At 36.4% G+C, this 19577-nt stretch overlaps 1 protein-coding gene across 9 annotated transcripts in view; it reads left to right on the top strand.

The window, feature by feature from the left end:
- Nucleotides 1-19577, top strand: part of Tenm2 (teneurin transmembrane protein 2) — a 1173780-nt gene that overhangs the window by 183207 nt on the left and 970996 nt on the right. The gene's annotated exons all lie outside the window — the stretch shown is intronic.

The following is a 19577-nucleotide window of genomic DNA, read 5'->3' on the forward strand; positions in this document are numbered from 1 at the left end:
TCTTTTTAGGCATATCTTAATATTTTTAATGATCCTTATATGATTTTTAACACAAACTACATAATGACATAGAGAAATACTGTTATTAATAATATTTGAGGAAACAGTTTGTGGTTTTATTTTCTTCCAATCGGGTGAAATACAGACAGGATGAAATGTGCATGGTTGTAAGGCAAACTGAGTTCTGAAGGTTTTTTTCTTTGTTTCTCTGATTCTGCAACTGAGAAAATGATTTCCTTGGTTTTCTCACAGCGAAGTACTGCGCGTTTCATTCAAAACAATAATAATGGAAACATACCCTGCATGTAATATGTCTAAACACCCACAAATAAACAGTGATTGAGATTAATGCACCTCCCATTTGGGCTTATTCTCATGCACTTATGTGAGCATGAAGATTTAATTTTCCCTGTCTCATGAAGTAAATATTTCCTCCAATCTGGTGGATTTGTTTTGGGGCTCTCCTTACTCCACTCACTTCCTACGTTGCTGTTTTGACACATTATTAGCCCTGTTAAATACTTTTGTGAACTACTGTAGAACAGTAGTTAGTAAACAGAATTCATATGTGACCAAATTATAGCCTTGTATAAATGTAGATCATTTGCTGTGTGTCAAAAAGTATTTATTGGATACATTTAAGGTATACAGTATGATGTTTTGATATGCATGTGATGATTTCAGTACTCAAACAAATTGATATTTTCAACATTCTCCACAGCTACCATTCTTATGATAAAAGAACTAAAAACCTATTCTTTCAATAAGTTTTGCAAGCTATAGTCTTCATGCTGCAGATTGGATTTCTAGTTTTAATTTATAATACATAATTATAATATCTAATTGTAAGTTTATATAGTTGGGCATAGTTTTCCCATTTTGTCCCTTTCCTGACCTCTGACAACCATTCTTTTTTCTTGTTTCTATGCACTGAACTATATGTTTGTTGGTTATATATGTAAGTAAGATCATACAATATGTTTTTTCTCTTTGTCTGGCTCATTTTGATAATCATAATATCTTCTACATTTGTGCATTTGTCATAATGGCATTATTTCCATTTTTAAGGTTAATATTCTATTTTTATATATGTTCCATTTTTTTTCTTTTTCTTTTTTTTTTTATCGGTACCAGGGATCGAACTCATGACCACCTGCTTGCAAGGCAGGTGATTATGCCATTGAGTTAAATCCCAGCCCCTCCATTTTTTTCTGACCATTCATTTGTTTTTGGATTCTTTGGTTGCTTCAGTAGTTTGGATGTTATAAATAATGCTGCAGTGAATGCATGAAAACTCAGATACTGCTGCAAGGTGCTGATTTAAGATAGTATACTGACTGTTTTTGTCCATTTAAATTTTTAAAAATATTAATTGCTTGAGATATAGCACCCTACCTCTAACTGTCCTGGAGTATGTTAATGTCACAAATGTTATACTTATTTGGAATTTTATATCATCAATAACTATCTTCAAGTAGCTGGTGGTAAAATAAGTTAATTTCTAAATTTTACCATAATAAATGTAGGAAGAGCCTAATTAACATTTAAGGTTTCAGCACTAATGTGATCTCTAACACAGATTACTCTCTGTGCCTAACATTTGATCACATTCTCAAGACATCACACAGGGGAAGGAGGAGAGATAGAGAGACCACATTTCAAGTCTCAGGTCTTGGAATTCATTTTTAATTCCTGTATTCTTTTATTTTTTCAAGGATTTTCTTTTTTCTCTCCTATTTTTTCTTTTTCATTCTATCATCATGCTGATGGAAGGTCCCCATTTCTTCTAAACCAAGCTATCACAGTGCTTCTATCTCTTTGTGATCTCTCTCAATTTAAAACTCTTACAGGAAGTTGCAAGGTTGTAAAGATGCAACCAATTTCCAAATCTTTAGAGATATTCATTATCTTTAACATTTGTAAAAACATCCCTGGTGATATTCTTTCAGTGAGTTCTTTTCTGGTTTTCCATGCTGATCCTCTAGAATATTCTCTGTGGTGATTTGACAGGGTAACCTAAGCCAGTGTATCTTCATTTTTATTTTGAGATTTGCCCATTCTTTTCATCAAAGTCAAGCTTTGAGACTAAACACAAGTTTCTACTTTTTTTGATGAGTCTTTGGAGGTACCAGCCATGTAGATCTACCCTCTACCCATGCCCCAAACTCACTAAGCCTTCTCTGCCATTATTCGTATTATACTTTCCTGGACTGTAAATTGTAATTTTAATTAATGAAGCAGATGACTAGGTATTAAATGTATGTTATTTTGGAGGTTGTCTAGAGTGCTTACAATTGGGGTTCGCATTCATTCCTCTGTCAGCTTTAGAAGAGAGGTACAAATGTAGTTCAGGGACTATAGTTAATCCCATGCTTCTGAGTAGAACAGATATAAATGACTTCTCTCATTGGATAGATTGTATGTCCCATGACGATAAAATTTTTGCAAAGATATTTTCCATTTAAAGTGCTTTATATGTGTTTCATTCTTTCTAAAAACTATAGTGATATCAATTTAATAAACAATGAATCTCTCAGGATAGAAAAAATAGCCTCTCCATGTCCCCTGTGGTCAGATCGAGATGGGCTACCCCAGACTGGGCATGCATTTTTAATACTATTCCTTCTCCATTTGTGAGGTCATACATATCTTGACCTAAGAATTTTATCTGGGCCATGGCAAAGGAAAACTGCACTGTCAAAGCTCTTCCAAGTTCTTAGTATTGCTGAGGGTGGTGACCTATGTTATCTGGCTTGTTAGTTAATCATATTAATGATCCTCCCAGTTTAAAAATAAGAGCCAGGTGTAGTGCAGACAGGAGGAATTGAGACAAAGGGATAATAAGTTTTTTTTTTTTTTTTTTTTTTTTTTTTTTTTTTTTTTTTTACTACGAGAAGAGCTTTTTACTTCTTCCAATTTCCACGTGGCACCCTAAAAGAGCAGATGGATGGCATCTGTCCTTGCTGTAGCATCATTTGAGATACATGTACCTGAAATACTGACATATTAGAATACAGGGAAATCACCCATGAAGAAAAGAGGGAATTATCCTAATATTGTAACTCACATCGCTAAGGATCCTTCTTGAGAATGAGAAAGGCTGAAAAGATAGATTTATCTTATTGTTCGAATCTCAAACTGTCACCCCCAGCATTTTTTTCAAACCCTTTTAGTTAATGTGCTTGAACAAGTAGGAAGCATAGTTCTTTGTAAATCTTTCCTTACTTACTTGCATGGATTCCATGAGAGATCTCTGTCAGTGGTAGTCAGAGAATGACAAATCTTGGGTCAGATATTACAAGGTACATTAGAGTAATCCAAAGTGGCTTGGTCTTATCCTAGGGGACGAGAAAAGTGTCAAGGGCTGCAGCCCAAGTCTGACAGAAGGGCATTTGCTGTGTGGGGGAGAGGAACAAGGCAGGTGGCTACTTGTATTTGTGTCATGAGCTAAATGTGGCCTGCAAAGTAGTAGGGACACAGCAAAGGACCTAAATGAGTTGTAATGTCACAAGGCCCCAGAAAGGAGTGTGTATTACTTATTAATTTTGCCTCAATAGCAAAATGAGGTCTATTTAATGAACTAAAGGTCTCAGTACTCTTGTTATAAAAAGTAAAAATAAAAGAACTCCTGCAGGTGCATATTGTCCCGAGTATAAAGCCTAGAAAGCCTGGGTCCCTGGCCTGAAGGGCCGTCCTTCTCTAGTAACATGAATGGTAATTGTGCGATCATATTCTCAGACCTTAGGACATTTATAACCACAGAGTTGTAATTTTTACTCTTAAAGCAACAAATGAGAAATTAAAAACATTTAATTTAGAGGGAAATTTAACATATTATTCCCAAAGTCCACTTGGCAAGTGAAGGAGGCAATTAATATAAGCTCATTACCTTGCAACCATGCATCCTTGTGACCACAGTTGCTAGCTTTTTAAAATTGGGCATGATAAGACATGGCCAAAGAAATGCTGGATTTCTGGGCCTCTCATCAAAGGGCATTGTTCTAGGCAGGGCATATACCTGTCTGAATGTCCAACAAGGCCTTTAGTGGGCAGGCAATTTATACATTTGTCTTTCAAATTAGAAATTCTGTCTTAACACATTCACATTGTCTCTGGCTTTGTTACAGCAGCAAGGCGGAAAAATAGAGTTTCTCATGGTGGTCGGGGCTCTTGGTCCATAACTGTGCATCAGTGCACTTTCCCAGTGGGCAAGGGTGGAGTGTTAGCCAGACAACAGAGTTAAGCCGGAATGTCCTGCAGAGCCTCCCCATCACAAAGGGTAATACTACGTAATCGATCCCTTCCACACTGTCTCCCACTGTTGTGTTAAGCCTGTAGTGAGTACAACCTTTACAAAACAAGATCTGGAGATATGACTTACTTTCTAACTTGAACGTGAACTTAGAAAAAAGAAGGCATAAAAGCATGTTTTATAGGAATGGCGTGGTGTTGGCATTTTACAGCCTAAGTGATATAAATAAAATCAAAGTCAAATATCTCAACAGAAAAGAAAGGCACACTGAACCTTGAGCATGCATATCAAATGTGGCCGCCTTCTCCCACTTAAAGCAGAAATATCCTAATTTGACCGAGTTTTATTGAATGCTCCAACTTTTTCTTGTTACTGTAAGAATGGTAACAATGTTGTTAGCATATATTGGTAGAGAATAGATGTTGGTTTTCGTCTCAGATTTTATGAACACAAAGCATTATTTACATCAGTGAGATTGGGAAAGATTCTGTACATTTAAATTAAATCAAATTGATAGATTTATCCCGATATGGATAACTACATATGGATGATGCAGTTCTTCAGAAATACTGATAATGTACTGTTGATATATAAGAAAATTACATTTTCTACTTAATAAAGCATCCATTATCAAGGAGTTAAAAAATAAAACGGCATTTGCTGAGAGCTGCACAGGAACATATTTTTAATTGGAGCTGTCTTCCTCTTCCCGAGAATAATGGGAAAAGCTTATACTTCACCGCTTGCATGATTTTTGATTTTACCTTTGTTTGTTACAGTGCAGAATTAAGTGCAGGCTGGGGGGAGATGGCCATGAGGTACCTTTTAAAAAGATTTTTCCTTTCATTGTATGTACTAATGGGATGAGAAAGAAGTAAAAGATGGATTTATTTTTATGTTTAATGAAGTCCAATAATTATTGCATTGTGGTTACTGCTTTGAGCATGACATTTTCAGTAAGTAATTTATCAGCTGCACTTTTTTTTTAAAAGAGAGGATTAACAGTGTCTGTGGGATTTATATACTGTGGGCATTATTTTTTTCCTTTAGTAAATAAGGCTTATTGATGGCAAAGGCTTCCTAACAACTCCATGAGCCTTTGGATTTCTATTTATGTTTCTTTTTTAGTACGTTTCTTGCTGTGACTTTGTTAAGATTATCTGTGTTCCTGGTGAAGACCTACGATGAGAAAAAATATTCAAGGTCTGGTAGAGTGACCAACCTGCACCGATACATATGCCACTGTTCCTGTTTCCACATGGACTTTCAAGTGTCAGGAAGCTCCTCAGTCCCCAGTAACACAAGAAGCCTGGCTCACCCTGCAGTTGGGGCTGAGTGGGAGAGCTGGAATGCCCTAAGGACAGCTTTGCCTGGGAAGTTTTAAAATAATAAAAGACCAAGTCAGGCATGGTGCCATATCCCTGTAATCCTAAAAACTTTTGAAAGCCTGAGGCAGGAGGATTGCAAGTTCTAACCCAGTTTGGACAACTTAGCAACTTAGTGAAACCCTGTTTCAAAATTAAAAAAAAAAAAAAAAAAAAAAACCAGCAAAGAAAGATTTGAGATACAGCTCATTGTGAAGGACCTGCATTAAATTTTCAGTACAGAAAAAATAAAACAAATAAAATACAGTGGATCAGCTTTCTTGCCAGTTGGGAGAGCCATGAGAGGAAAAGGTACTGACCTTACCTGGAAGACATTCACAGGCAGACAGGAACAGGGCAAGCTGGAAAGAAGCTGACCCGAAGGATGCGGGGTGCCCTGTCGGTGGCCTGCCGCCTGCTTCTTTCTCTCTTTGTTATTTCTCATCTTCCCCAGCTCTTTTCTGAGTAAATGCTTATTTACGAATCCTCCATCTCCCTCCATTTCTGGCTTCTCTTCTTCCTCTCTGCAGAAAACAATGCCCCAGCCTGACCTGCCCAGTTACCTACAGACAGGCTGGGCCTTGCTGTCCAGAGCTTTGGATCTCTTAGTCACTGGAGCAGAGTCTTCCAGTGGCTCAGCCCCAAATCACCATGACCTATCCAGGAGCAATGATCTGCTAATTTATCCTGTAGGACTTTTGGGTACAGCATCCATGCTACTTATAACCTATAAAAGGAAAATTATTTGCCGGTTTCTGTCTCAGACTTCAAGACTGAAGTGAGATTAATGTTGTTACACAAACATTTAGCTGCAATCTCTTGCTCCTCTCTTTTCTTTATTCATTTTTCTCCCTTTTTTTTTCTTCTTCCTTTTTGAACCTCTCTTCCTTCTTATTTTTTCCCATTTCTTTCATTTTTTTCTTGTAAATCAATACTTGTTTGAATTTTTCTTTTTGAAAATTCCATTGACTTACAATTGTTTATGTTTGTAGGATGCAGTGAAATGTTTCAGTACAAGTCTGTTCAAATCAGGGTATTTAGCATACCCGCCACCTTGAATATTCATCGTGTCTTTGTAGTAAAATCACTGGAAATCCTGTTTCATGTTTGCACTTTTAAAACTCTTCTTTCCTTAGGGTTTCTGACTTTCTACAATGGGGAGGGTGTTACTATTCTCATTTCCTACTGTTAGGTCAGCATGGATAGCAGGTATGCTGTTGTGCAAAGTGCAAAGTATCTAAATATACTTTTGTCTTGGTGTGAATGAAAGAAACATTTGTATGTACTGAGAATTACTAAATGAGTTCCTACTTTTGCACAAAAATAGATTAATGCAAATACTAAAATTCTATCTAATTGATTATGTATGTAATAAAAGTTGTAAAATATGTTTCAGTGCAGCAATAGACAAACATGTTCAAGTATTTTTTCATTTTAAGATGACACATATAACAATATACTTTTCTTTCAATTTTGCTTTGTTAGGAAACTAAAGAAACTTGCATAGTAGATTATTTTGGATTTTTAGATTTGTTTAGAAAATATTTAGAATAAAGGACTAATTTTTATCTTTTTTCATTCAGGTACTATGTGTGATATAGTTCTTGTTGATTTCTACAAAAGCGGCAAAATCATTTTCTAGTGACAAATCATATCTGAATTTCCATCCATGGTGCAAATTATGTGAAGGAAGATTTTGAAAATTCTGATAGCTAAAAAGCTCTATAGTTTACGGCCTAAGAATCATTTGTTTCCATCTCCAAATTTTAAGAGAATAGTAAAACATTTCGGGTAAAATTGCTTCATTATTACAATTTGTATATTTCAAGGGAAAACCATATCATTAATGATCCTTATTTCAACTAAGAAATATTTGTGGGGGAAACTGTGCTAATATCTATATTTTTTGTTAATTTAATTGAATGAATATGAAATTATTATCCAGAATATCGCTGTACCAGTTCAGTGCATCTATTAAACATTACACAAATATTTCTTACTGTTTATGAAGACGTAGCTTTTTAAAGTATATTTTGATGTGTTTTGCTATAAGGGCTTCATCCTGATCTATTTCTATGTACTATATATTTTTCCTTCTAAGAGGCATTACATTTATTGTGCGTGTGTGTGCGTGTGTGTGTGTGTGTGTGTGTGTGTGTGTGTGTTATACTAGGGATTCAACCCAGGGTGTTCTGCCACCAAGATACAATCCCAACCTTTTATAATTTTTTTTTATTTTGAAACAGAGTTATTAAGTGGCCAAGGCTGTCCTGGAACTTGTGACCCTATTGCTTTGGACTCCTATTAGCAGGGATTCTAGTCATACTCTAGTGCCCAGCTAAACATTTTTAAACAGCTTCAGCATTTCTTCTAACCTATCTTCTATTTTTTATGTTCTTTATTGTCTTTATAGCTTTAAGCACAATCTCTGAATTATCAGATTCCATCTCATAGTGGTTACTACCTACACCTCACACCAAAAAGGCCCCCATTTGAAACCAGGTGGAAACAAGTCTTCCCTAAAAGTAAAAAGAAAAAAAATTCTAGAAAATTTCTAAATTAAAAAATAGTCTAGGCCTCTTTGACTGTAACTTAAAATAAATTCTCAGGAAAATAACTTATTTTTGAGGAGAAGCAAGGGGATGAAAAGAATCTCTATGCCTGTATACCAATTTCCTAGGTTTATTACATTTCGAATATCTGGTAGTCTTTAATTCACTTCTCCCCTGTTACTTTTATGAGGAAATGTTTCCAAAGTTAAAAATAATGATAATAGCTTCATAACTCAAAATCATTATGAGATTTATTAAAAATGTGTGAATTTCCTATTAATATGAGTATACTTGTAAAATATTTACAAATCATTTTAAAATATTAACATCATACTCAAACTTGAGGGGCTGACAATATAGTGTCCCCCTTTTCACACACAGCTTATTTTCCCTCGGCCTTCGTTTTGTCCTTCTGCCTCTTTCCCACAAATTCAAGCAAAGAAAACGCACATTATTTATACAATTTGGGCAAGGTTACATTTAAAGGCCCATTATGTTATTTCTTGCTGTAATTTTCTGTGAATCATCTTTCATTCTGTACCACGCATTCATGCACATTATTAGAAGTGCTGATACGGAAGGTCAAGCATGAAAATGATGCTGTTTTGGTGATGTATGCAACTTCATATAGCTGATATTTATACTAATCCTGATTTTACCGCGTACTCAATACACAGATTTTAGAAAATCATTTCCCCTTACTTTCCTGGGTGTGCAAATCTGGGAGGCGAAGTACTTGTTAGTAAAACAGATGTTTACCTCAAAGTTGCCTTCTTAGCAACATATCATATCCACATAGTGAAGGCCTGGTTCCACTTTGTTTAACGTCTTCTGTGTCAAGTAATGATATGTACACAATTTTAATTGTACATGGCCATAGTATGATTTTGCACATGCCTATGTATTCAAACCCAAGCCAGTAATTAGTAAATATTGGTGGAAAATTGCATTATGTTTCAATGTCTTTATGAACACAGCTGTCTATTTTTTCTGTTGTGCACATTCTTTCTTGTTCTGAAAAATAAAGGATCAACACAATTATTTGAAAGATGTTTTTGCCAGCCCTCAGGCTCCCTGCTTCAGTAACATATGTATTTTATATGTAAGTGGCTCCTTTCCAAGCTTGCTAACTTGCAAAATCAGCAACACAAACCACCTGAACCATAAAGTAAAAATGGCCACTTAACTGAATTTTAAGACACATTTCAGATATGGATTTCAGAAATGGAAGTGCACTAATATAATCAATTTACTACAACTAGTATAGTAAATTAATTGGCAAGTACACACCTAGCTTTAAACATTAGTGGTAATTTTCCAATTTTCTTCCTGACTTATGAAAAGGATAATACTTTCTAACATTTTTTGATAGAGAAGCATATATCCATTTGAAACTCTTAAACAGAATAAGTTATTTTTAGACCAATTTTAGCCACTCAACCTTTTTATACAAAACTCACTCAAAAGAATAGATTATTTCAAGATTTATACTAATGCTTATTGTTAAAATGTAATTTTCAAAGTTATGCAAGAAATGAATCCATAGCTTAGAACTTATTTTTGAATCAGAAACCAAAGAGGAGATTGTGTGAGGAGGAGATAGAATTTATAATGTTAGAACCCATAGCAGTTTCCTTTCGATCTTTTTGTATTCTTCTTGCAGAAATAAAGATACACATTTTCCCTCTGGGAGAAGCTAATTAAAAAAATACAACAGTTTATATCTGCCTGTCTGTCTGTCTGTCTGTCTGTCTGTCTGTCTATATCTCTATCTATCTATCTATCTATCTATCTATCTATCTATCTATGTATCTATGTATCTATCTATCCATCTATCTATCTTTCTAGTTCTGGAGATGGAGCCAGGGCCTTTACATTGAACTACATTCCAGTACTTTTTTATTTTAATTTTGAGATGGAGTCACTAAATTGTCCAAGTTAGGTTCAAACTTATGATCTTTTTGCCTCAGTTTCCAGAGTACATGGATTAAAGGCATAGGCCACCACTCTTGACCAGTATTTAGCATTTGTATAGATTTATGTAGCAAAATGCTATCAAACAGTGAAAGTGCCAGTTATAAGTAATATGTAAAGTTAATGATAATAATAAGTTATGTTTTTCTTTTTTGGTCGGGAAGGGAAAAACGCCCATTTCTACTGTGCTGAAATCTGAAAAGCCACCTTGGTCATTATGGCCAGTTCACAGTGGTTCAAAATCAGTGCATGTTGCCACAGGTATGTACATGTTTTAATGACTCCTCTGGAATGCACCCCACCTCTGCTGTTAAAAGAGCTTTTTTTAACTGACCTATCCAAGACGGTCAGCAATTTTCTCCTTAGTTCTTCATTCTATCTGAAATCTAATATAATTTTAGTCTGTAGTCTTCTGTTTTATCCCCATTGGTGACTTTCATCAAAATCTTTGATTCAGAAGACCCTGTGGGTTGTGAAAGAGTAGAATGTAGGTCTTGAAGTCCAATCCTAGTATTTTATTCTCATCCCACTAAATAATATGCAGCAAAAGATTCCTAATCTTTCCAAGCCATGCTTTTCCTAATGTGTTTATGGGAAAAATGAGTTAATACAGGATCAAATAATTTTGTATACATAAAATGACTTCTATAATTTAAAATGTTTGAGCATACATATGAAGTGATAAAACATTTAAGCACTCTCTTACATATACACAAATATAAATAAACCAAATACATGTATCAGTATACCAATGCATTATGCATAATAGTAAATAAGAATGATTATTTTTCTCAAAAACAAAATTTAACAATCATAATATTTTCTTCTACTCCAGTGGATTTTCTCCTCACACCCTCAGTGAAGCAACCTCCAGTGGTGATCATTTCTTAAAATAGTTTATAAAATGCCATGTATCATTGATGTAGTCATTACTAGTGTAAGATGGCTACACTCAAGGTTGCAGCTACTTTGCCAAGACTCGAGATAAATTCTGTAAGTGTCTTTACACTTCTTTAGCACTCCATAGAGGTCATTGCACACCTTCTACTAGTGGATAATTAGGTTAATGTAGGAGCAAGCAAATGAGATTCCAGAGACTTCTGATTTTGTATCCAAAATGATTATTAGAATTCTATACCCTCTGTAAATATAGTAACTGGCATTGATATAATACCTACCAGTAGAGAATCTCTTTACCTACTCCCAAGCTGGCTATAAGTGATGTACACATTTTATAAGCAAGCAAATGAAGCTTCTCTATTAAATACTTCTGGCTCTGGTGCCCAACTTACTTTCCATGGCATCTCACGGTGCAGATTCATCCCCACTGATAGATGAAACATTCACAAATAAGAATCGTACACAGAAATATATACATGATTTCCTTATTATGCTAGCAAATTTGAGTAGGGCAGTGTGTTTTCCTTTCTCTACTTGCCTTTCTTCCTCTTTGGTGGTTCATTACAGTTTGTGTGGGCTAAGGAGTCCCCAGATACCTGTAAAATATTATTTCTGGTTGTATTTATAAGAGTATTTCAGAAAGAGATTACTATTTAAATCAGCAGCCAAAGTAAACAAAATCCACCCTCCCAACATGATGTAGTAATCATTCTGTCTGTTGAGGGGTAGAATGGAACAGGAAGGCTTAGGCAGTGTGAAAGATGAAGCTTGTCATTTCTTCTGGCCTCAGATATTCATCTGATTCTGTGCTTAGACATCAGGGCCTCTTTAGCACTGTAATATAGGTTTTAGATTTTTGGGCTGAGAGTCACATCAGCAACTTCCTCCTCATCCCCATGTAGTGTTGAGGTCTTCATACTAGAACTGAATTACATTGAATTCTATCACCAGCTCTCCTGTGTGTCCAGGGCATACGCAGAATACAGTGTGCTACCATAGCCATGTGGGTCAATCGCCATATTAAGTCCCTTCTTCTCATCTATACCTCTGGCTGTCTGTATATCCTAATGGGTCTGTGTTTCTAGAGAACTTTAATACATTCTTCATTGTTACATGTTGGAGCTTTGAGAACAAAGGAGTACTAATGAGGGTTCCTATTTTAGCTCACTGTACTCCAGCTAACCCATGACTGTCATTCTATATGTTGAAGCTATGAAACTGTTTGATTTAAGGATTTTAATGTGTTGGTCTGATATTATAAATGACCAACATGAATTACCTATCTGTTCATTCTAGTGGTTCCTATCTTTAAATGAAATGCCTAAAATAATAATTTGCACATATTTATACAAGCATAAGTACTTGAATTTTTCTTAAGTGAGAATGTTATAAAATTCTCAAAAGCATCTGTGACCCATGAGGGTCAGTCTTAGACTAGAAATTATTCCATGAGCTTTCTATCTACTCTGTCTTGTATAAACCATGATGCAGACCTACACAAACGCCCTAGGTAAACTAGACTATCATTCCATCCCTGGAAATCGTTTGTTGGCTACAGTTTCTTAGAAAAAAATGACATGTTTTCACATTAACCATGAATCTCCACTCTCCTTTCATGGCCCTCAGTAACCTTCTGCGTGTCTTTGAGGGGGCAGGAGACAAAGCCTCTCCCGCTGCAGATTTGAGGGTTTTGTTATCCTCACACCTATGTTCTCCCCGAAGCTTTGTACACACAAAACTGCTGCCTGCTGCTCCCACAGAGACCGCCCCGCCTCCTCTGAGTATCCGCAGGTCCCTTTGGTGGTAGCAGGGGAACTTTTCAGCAGAACACTGATGATGCCTGGCCTTTTTCTACTTTATAGTTTAGGGCATTTATAATTTGGGGTAAGAAGATAAAACATTGAACAGAGTGAAATTCAACAAATGGCCCAGAGTGTGGCTTTTATGATTACAGGTTCAATCAAGCCTTTTAAAGATTTACTTTTTTTAACCCCTGAATTTCACTTTGAAGGGCTATTTGAAGAGGAATCTCTACCGGGTTTAACAATGCTCACTGAAATATTTCAACCAAGAAAGAAAATAAAACAAAACAAAGAGACTATTAGCCACGTAGTCATATAGATGATCCACCTGGCATGCACTGCATTGGGAATAGGTACTTCTGACCTTTCAAACTTGGGCTTAAATTGGAGTTTGGGGTGAAAATGTCACAAGGAGAGGAAGAAAATAATGTCCTGTGTAACGCAGATAAAACCATGGCTGCTCTCTCTTCTCCCTTCTCCCTTTGGGTGAGGCTTATGAGGCAAAGAGGCAGGTGTAAGAACAAATGAAGCTATGAAAATGGGTCGGTATTAAAGCACGCCTAGAGGAGTTTAGCAAGTTTCCCTTTGGGAGCCCAAATTTGGAAACAGCCCTTGGGACAATATCTAGTTGGCTTCTCTGTCAGTCACTGCAAAAAGCATGGATGTTCACAGGCTGATGAGGTAAATGTGGGGCACAGCAATGCGTCCTGTGTGGGAAAATAATTGGAATAAAAAAGGAACATGAGATCCGAATTGATAATTCAACCCCTTGCTAGTGACTGAGTTAAGGCATTAAACCCATTGTGACTAGAAAGCCAGTCTGGGAGACAGAAATTGCAGTTGTTAAGTGGAAGTCACAAAGACAGGCCAACCTGGTGACAAAAGCATCATTTCCATAAGCGATGCAGGGGCAGGATCAGTGTGGTACGTCACATTATGACTGCAGGGTTCCAGGAAAATCTGCCCTGTGTCTGCTCCAAGCAAGTCCTTTCTTCTTCTTGTTCTCTCCATTGTGATGTGAATAAGCACTGCCCCCATCAGCCAGCTCTTCAGGTGTTCAGTTGTCATTAGAATGGGTTTTCTAAGTGGTTGAAGGTGGCACAGAGACACTGCCACACCTTTTTGTTGTGTTCCTAAGAGAATCTTTCTCATGCTTTAATATTGGAGCTCTGGTAGATGGCAATCTACTAACCCAGCATGCAACCCAGATGATCTGGGAGAATCAATGTTCTGAGTAAATAAATCTTTCTGACTGAATAAAACTGGTCATACTAAGTGACTTGCAGTCTGAAAAATGATAGCCCAAAGGACAGTGAGCAGTACAGGTCCCCAGGGAACCACCACCTCTGCTGTGAAGGTCACTGGCCAAGGTGACATGCCCACGTGACCTAGCTAGGAGCAGCCGTGCCAGGTGTATCATAAGATACTTGCTTCCATTTTTATGAAACATTTGACTTTCTTGCATCGTGACTTCCCAGACCAGATGTTAAAGCCCCAGAAATTTCTCTAGATTAACCAAAATAATGAAGTATGGGGTCTGAGAAACATTTGCTTTTGTTTACTGTGAGCCTACAGGTGAGAGGCCAGAGCTGCTGGTTACTGGGGTCACCTTCTACAGTACCACAGAGCCTCGAGAGTCCAATCTGCTTTAGCTGTTCTGGCCTCCTCTCTTTGCCCTCTCCTCCTCCCCTGCTTGACTACCTTCTCCTAGTTTCTCTTGAAGCTGAATTGAAAAAGTTAGCAGCAGTGGATTTCTCATCGAAGGTATTCTCCTGGTACTCCGGTTGTTTTGAATTTGCCATTGTCACTGTCCTCTGTTCCACTATAAAGTGGGGGTAGGAGCTGCCACTGCTCTCATGTTCTGCAAACAGGTGAAATACATCCCCTCGTGAATCAAACACCCTGAGCCATAACTTCGGAGGCTGCTTCATGTCTCTTCCCCGGCAGAGGCTGTTGTGTTTTGTTACAGCAGCGTGAGGAGTTGTTATTAGAGTGTTATGGAAACCAGGTGTTAGAGCTGATTAGTCACTAATCTTCCGTCTCTGGGAGTTTGGCTCCAATCTTTCCTTCATCAAAATCACTCTATTGCGTTAATTTATTCATCCCAGCTCTAAGAACCTTGTCAAATCAACATGGTGGTCTCTGCTGGGTCCCTAATGCACTATAGCCCCGATCACAAACCTGCTGTATGACACATAATTCAGGATAATTGGCAGCCAGCACTCGAACAGCCCTGTGATTAAATGGGTATGGAGATTGAAATCGCCTCTCACCTATTAGAAGATATTCTCGCTAGGCCAGTGCAGGTCTTCAGCAGAGGTCTTCAGCGAGGCTGCCCTGTGAAAAGGGCTATATTCTTTCTCCAGCTTCCCGTGGCTTGTGATTGACGAACAGCACTTCTTTTTCCCTTAATATTTTACCTCTTAAAACACGAAATGAGCCACTTAACTTTATATTTCCTTTTTTAGACTCTATCTCAAGTCTTCATTAGTAAGTCGTAATGACTGCTAAAATTATAGGAAACCCTTCACTTCATATAAAAGAGAAAGAGACCATTTATTTTGCCGCTTTGTACTGCTTTTGCAAACAGCTCACTTTTGACAACGAACTGTTTATAATGCCACAAAGGAAAGAGTTTGATGAGGTTTTTAATTTTTGACAAGCAATGTGACCAATTCTGTGTGTCGTGAAACAATTGTTTCAGATGAAAATAATTCAGCACAGCCACGAGACATCATAGGTGGTAGCAAAAGCTGAATTTATAGTCACTCTAGATGATGTTTCTTTTTTTTATTTTAAAGAGATAAAGAATAAAAATAGCAGTGGAACAGATTTTTGAAACAGGTTAGTAGGACAGTTACAATAATTAGTACATTGTAGATGGTGTTTCTCTTGTGTGTTTGTTGTTTCAAATTATAGAAATCACATATGATTAGAATTGGGAAGGTAGAGACACAGGGTTAAAAATCATCCTGAAGGTCTGATTATGCAGGGAGAAATCATTTGACATGTTTCCTCCCAGACCTGTGCACATTTTGTGCAATCCTGGGGTACATTTTTAGAGAATACATAGTGAATGACCTGAAGGTCCACAATATTTTGGTTCTGCTGAGATTTATTTATTTCCTGTTTGAGTGAAATTATTTTTTGTTTATCTTGTGCTCATCCAGACAGGAAATCTTACAGAGATTCACACTTGTAAAAAGTTTGTTTGAATCATCGTTTCCTATCTTAGGGAAAATTCCTATAAAATTAAAGGTGCTTGATATAGTTCAAGATAGAAATGACAGTACCATTGAACAGTCCAAAGACTAAATATGTAAACTGACAGTTTAGACCAGAAATCTACTTTATAAAATACTGTATCTGTGGCTATAATACTCCTGAGCTTAGCTTCTGAAATACAATTAGGGAAGTTTATTATCTTAGCCTTTGTAGCAATTTTTAAAAATTTAACATTGCAAGTCACATGATACCAAATCACTGCTACCTTACTGCATTACAAATATTTACATATTATTATATCGTGTGAAAACACCAAGGTTTTAATCACCAATTCTTCCTGTGGAAAATAAGTATTTTTTTCAGTATCATAAGTAATGCCATTCGAGGTACTTTAGAGTATTAGGAATATAACACTAAACACTGACAGTTTGAAAGAGGGGACATTTAATTTGGCTCGTGGTTTTTGGGAATTCATTTCATGGTTGGCCTGTGCCAAGGTGGGAACTTCATAAGCTAAGACCACAGTAGAACAAAGATGCTTAGCTTGTGGAGGGTGGAAAGGACAGTAGAGGAGGGTGCTGGAGAAGAAAATGCCACAGGCCAGGCATCATCACCAGGTCACACATTCTTGCCTTACCTGGACACACACAGAAATGTGCTTTACTAATCTCCTGGGTGATTTCCAAGCCAATCAAGTTGATAACTGACTTTAAGCATTAATCTTGGTATAGAACTTTTCTTTTAAATCTACAGGTTATGAGGTAATCACAAATTATTTGGGTTAGAATTTGACGTATAGGTTTCTGGCTAAAAGCTAAATCATAAAAAAAAATTATTCAAAGTAGTCTCAGAAAACTTCTAATTTGACACACTTAAATGAAATTCTATCCAGAATCTTCAACGTAGGATTGCTCTGAATTCTTTATATTTGCATAAAGGTCCGTCTTCATTGACTTTTATTGGGCTAATTGAATATTTCTGATAAACAGTTATGCTTCATTTCCTAGAGTTGGAAGGTTTCAGCCTTGGAAAGGTATTTGGAATGTCACAACCCTCCTTGGTCAAGAATGTAAGTGGGAGATAATGGTAATAATGATTGCTCCATTTTAATGAAAAAATCCATAATTAGGATTTTTAAGATACAGCAGGGGTATATCAGAAATGAGAAAACATGCTTCAGAACAGGGTCATGGTTGCACATAAAAGTTATGCTTTCTGTCTACTCGTGCTAAATTTCTCGCTGGCTCTCTTCAAAACCCCTTAATCCCTCTGCAGGTGGCTCGTTACCTATGGGTAATTGTAAAAGCCTAGCAATAGAGAAATGAGGTTGATATTGGGGGGTTAGAATTCTTGCTGTTTAGAGCTTTGAAAGCCTTTTCTAAATCTTTTTAAAGGTGGAATGGTATCTTACATGATGCTAATGGTGGCTTATAAGCCAGATGCTCAGTAGAATCTCTGACAATTCAATCTAGTAATTTTTCTTTTCTCTTTATTACTTTACCCCAGCTTCTAAGGGCTAAGGTATCCAGCAAAGAAGGAACCGGGGACCCATAAATCATATCATCGGTCAAAAGCTAGAAATATTCGTGAGATACACTCCCTTTCTCTTTTCCATACTTTAATCTCTCAACAACATCATTTGAGAGTGTTGTTTCACTAACTTGCACCAACATGGGCACATTCGTTGTTTGAATATTGCTAATCAAGGAAGTGAATAAATCCACTTCCTTTTCATTATTATTATAAGCTTTAATACTTTTCACGAACCTACCACTTGTGAAATACATGTCATTGTGTTTTTAAAATTTGTGCTTGTATTAATTTCACCTTTTGCTGTGAACTGTAAATATTTTCCTGATGAATTTTTCTTTGTATTTGTTTCAAACATATTAGTACAATAAGCAGTGCTGAGAAAACTGTTTTTTCTTTTGGAAAAAAAGAAACTTAGATACATGCAACTGTTAGGAAAAGACTTCTAGGAAATCTTAAAAATTAATTTAACAATTTAAGTCATGATACCTGGGAACAAAATAAATTGCAATTCTTATTTGCAGTTAAAAATTATTTTCAGAATGTGAAGAGAAAGAATCTGGTAGGTCAATATTATATGTAACAATCTTCCATAATTACACACACATAGATAGATGATAGTGTATGTAAATATATATATATATATATATATATATATATATATATATATATCACAAAGTAGCACACAGTGGTATGTTATTCTGTGAGTGGGATGGATTGTGTGGTTCATTAAAATCTCTGATAATTCTCAGAATACTTTTTTTAGTATCTCATTTCTTTCATGTGCATGACCATCAATGTGATTTGTATTCACTGAGACTATTCAAATTTTTATATAGCCATCAAGATTACCCCTGCTTTGTATACAATGCCCTATCTACTCCTCTCCCTTTTAATTCTCATGAACGTCATTATATTCCTTTAATTTTCATATTTTATTATAAGAAAAACTAGGCACATCAGTATTAGTACAAGTGACCGTTTTGCTATTGGGAAAAGGATTATGCTTGAGGTGTATATGGAGTATACCAAGAAGGCAAAGGACAAGAAAAGTCATGTATTTATTTCAAGGGCTTGAAATGGGATCAGATAAGCAATTTGATTAGTTGAGCTTATAACATGTTGAAGAAGTAAGTGGTGCCCAAAACTAGTGAAAAATTCTATTAGCTCTTAATCAGAGAATCCTTATCCTTTCCCAAAGAAGTAGCATGATACTGCAACAAGGACAGAAGAGGTGATGTTGCTTGCAGGCTGACATGTCTCCAGATACATCACCAACTTTCCCACATAGCTTCGGCGTAATAAAAGCAATAATTTTATTCTGAAGGAAATTAATTCAAAATCCTCAGTGTTAATATCAGATAGTAGTTTTTATACAACTACCAGGTAGGAATTTCCAGAGTAAAAGTAAGCTGGTTTTCACCATACTGCATTTTCTTTTCCATCTAATTCTGGTAGCACCCGTACACTTGTGATGGCTTTTCCGGTGAGTCTAGGTGGTAGCACCAAAGTCTGTTCAATTCAGGAAGCTCTAACCCTGCTACCACTGGTCTGGTGTTGGTAACACAGGAATATTGTTGTTGTTATTGTTTCTCTAGATATAAATAAAGTAAGATCGAGACAGGTTAAGACAATTCTTTAAATGTTCACAGTCTACCAGACCCACAACAAGAACAAGAAAACAGTTATTCAGATGATCTACATGGCAATAAGTTCTTCAGACAGCAAAAATGTGACAGACTTAGTTTTTTCTTCTTATCACTCAAACAGGATAATGAAGATGGAACCCAATTCACTTCTTTCAACTTTGACTATATCCACTGTGGCTCGGAAATCTTTAACCTGTGTTTGAAATGTAATAGAGAAGAATGACTTCTGATTTGGGCGGGTTATATAATACAGGAACTTATTCAGGAAGGTGAAGGTATATGATACTCTTTGTACTTGTCTGACATTGTGGGAAGCTGAGGAAAAAGAG

Source organism: Cavia porcellus, unplaced genomic scaffold, assembly GCF_034190915.1.
Source record: "Cavia porcellus strain 051 isolate PalLab524CR breed Dunkin Hartley unplaced genomic scaffold, mCavPor4.1 scaffold_19, whole genome shotgun sequence".
NCBI classification, from domain to species: Eukaryota; Metazoa; Chordata; class Mammalia; order Rodentia; family Caviidae; genus Cavia; species Cavia porcellus.